This window comes from Mustela erminea, chromosome 16, assembly GCF_009829155.1.
Source record: "Mustela erminea isolate mMusErm1 chromosome 16, mMusErm1.Pri, whole genome shotgun sequence".
NCBI lineage: Eukaryota > Metazoa > Chordata > Mammalia > Carnivora > Mustelidae > Mustela > Mustela erminea.
In genome coordinates, this window is record NC_045629.1 from 18,446,838 (window position 1) to 18,449,704 (window position 2,867).

A 2,867-nucleotide genomic window follows, 5' to 3' on the forward strand; every position below is an offset into this window, starting at 1 on the left:
TGTAAGAATAAATCCATGGGACATCTGGGTGGCTCAATCAGGTAAACGTCTGACTCTTGATTTTGGCTCAGTTCATGATCTCAGGGTCGGGAATTGGAGCCTCAAGTGAGGCTCTGCACTGGCATGGAGCCTGCTTAAGATTCTCTCTCTCCCTTCAACCCCCCCCCCCCCCCCCCAATTGCTTGCATTCTGTCTCTACCCAAAAAAAAAAAAAAAATTATTAAATTCATAATAGCTTATTTTACAAAGGAGATACATATTTTCAAGGAAAATGTTAAGAGAACGGATCACAGGGTGATCTATGAATTCTCAGTTGCTCACGAACCAATCAAACCTAAGCAAGGCAACACCCACCGGCAATTATCCTAATTGCAGTAACTACACCGAAAACCAGCCTGGAGATTCAAAAGCTTGTAAGTATTCATAAATACTGACTCCCCTCGGGGCAAAACCAACCCTGACTATTTATATTCCACACCTGCTTCTGCACAGAACACTCGTGATCACACATTCCCTTTCTCCAGACTCCGCCTTATAGGCTACCGTGGCCAATTTCCCCTAGGTTCTCCCCAGCTCCTTATTTCCCGGTTTTCTGGCTCGTTTCTCCCACCCCCATGCTCTAACTGTAGGTGTCCCCCCAAACTGAGGCCTCAGCCTTTGTTTCTCTTGCTTGACAGTTACCCTCTTGGAGCATTACCTACAATCCCTGTAACTGAAGGTCCATCTCCTTTCTTGATCCCCACCCAAACTCCAGGCCCCGCAATTCTTATACCTTAAGTCCACTCCAGACCTCACCTATTTTCTTTCTGTGAATTTTAATGCGACCAGAAATAGATATATGCTATGTTCTTCTCTACACGTTTCATGTATGTACATTTGCTCCTTCCCAATGTGAGTACAAGCTCTTCAAGTAGAGGTAAGGTCTTTCACACATTCGTTCAACAACCGTTAACTGAGAGCCAACTACATGCAAATACTGTTTTAGATACATAAACAGACAAAACAAAGATCCCTGGCTTCATGAAGCTAAAATTTTAGCGGGCTAGGGTGAGGAGATGCAGGGGGCAAGGAGAGACAATGAACAATAAACTAATAATCAAGTAAATTATATATAGCATTCGAGTAGGTAAGAAATGTTCAACATCTTTATGTAGTTTATAACTATTGTATTGGACAGTGTAGGTCTAATGCCTGGATTTCATTCAATTTCATTGGGGAAAAAATGTCAGAAACAAACCAAGCTGTGATATTAGCATTCATTTTCCCAAATGCAAAGCAGCCCACTGCATCTACAAATACCACGATGCAGGTGGTGGAAATAAACTGGGATCGTTGGTTTGTCTGCTTCTCCTGTTCTAGAAAAAGCCAACAACAGAGTGACTACTTTGGCAAATTCAGGTTCTCAGGTGGCTCCACTGGGTGCTCTAGGCTCACACCCTCAGGGTTCAGGCACCAGATGACCCCTTTCTTCGCTATGAAAATTTTGAAGAAAACAAATTGTTCCACAGGCTCTGAAGGGCAATTACAAAGGAGAGGTTCCAAAAATATTTGGAAGATGACATCACCGGAATCAACAACTGCTTGCCAAGGTTCTGAAGAGAACAAGCCGCATTAGAATGTCCAGCTTTCATAGATCGCCATATCACCTTGTGGTCAGAGGCGGAAGCACACAGTTTGCATGCAGATTTTGTGAGGCAGCTGTTTCGACAGGACAACTGTTTGACAAAGCTGCATCAAAACCATCCCATCACCAAACTGTTTTCACCAAACCCAGTGTGCACCCCTGGCACTTGCCCTGTCCCTGTCACCACCATTTATGGAGGATTTTTGTTTATGCTATTGCTTTCTGATATGTATTAGTCTTATAATTTATTTCTTCTTAATGAAAAAGTATATATAACATGCAGCATTTGTATAAAAAGGTGTAAATAATTACATTTTTTTAAAAAGATTTTATATATTTGTCAGAGAGAGATAGAGCGAGCACAAGCAGGGGGAGCTTCAGGCGGGGGAGAAGCAGGCTCCCTGCTAAGCAAGGAAACCGAAGCAGGACTCAATTCCAGGACCTTGAAATCACAACCCAAGCCGAAGGCAGATATCTAACCGACTGACCACCGGGGCATCCCAGTAATTACCTTTGTATGTGCTTATACGTGGACAGTGTATCTCTGGAAGGATCTTTTTTTAATTAGCAATAATCGCGCCTCGGATAAACCTCATTAGCTACGTTACTGCCACTGCGCAAAGCTTGGAAGGATCTTTTTTTAAAGGGACAATGATCCCATCTCTGGGATAGGATATAGGGCCCTGGGGATCAAGCACCAGGAGAACCTCACTCCTCACAAGATATCCTTTTGAACTCTGAATTTTTTTTCAAGCATATGCATCTTTTACTTCATCTTTAAAAACCCTTTTCTGAATTTATTTTTTAGCCGTTCTGGTTTCACAGAAAAAAATAGGCAGAAAGTACAGAGAATTTACACATACTCCCTCAACCCTTCACTCTCCATTATTACTATCTTGCATTGGTATGGCACATTCCTTACAACTGACAAGCAAATATTTATAAATTATTAAAGTCTACAGTTTACATTAGGACTCACTCAATATTGTATATTTGGCTACTATAGGTCCAGCACCTGTTCTCACAAATGGGTACTCTCAGGTAGCCCTATCAGCAATCTCACTTTCTATATGAGGAAGCGACAGCTCAGAGAGGTTCAGTAACTTGCTCAAGGTCACACAGTCCCTAAGCAGTTTATGTCTGCCTCTATCCTAGATTGGCCCATTATCCCACAGCTGTAGTATATCTGAAGCACTAGACCAGCCAGCCTGAAATCGCTTGTCTTTAAATTTAATAGGAAAAG

The 2,867-nt window shown here is 42.2% G+C and overlaps 1 non-coding gene across 1 annotated transcript; it reads right to left on the bottom strand.

Annotated features, from left to right (window-relative positions):
- Nucleotides 1–2,109: 2,109 nt before the first annotated feature.
- Nucleotides 2,110–2,249, bottom strand: LOC116575640. The gene has a single exon (XR_004279883.1). It is a non-coding gene; the product is annotated as a U4 spliceosomal RNA (small nuclear RNA).
- Nucleotides 2,250–2,867: the final 618 nt, after the last annotated feature.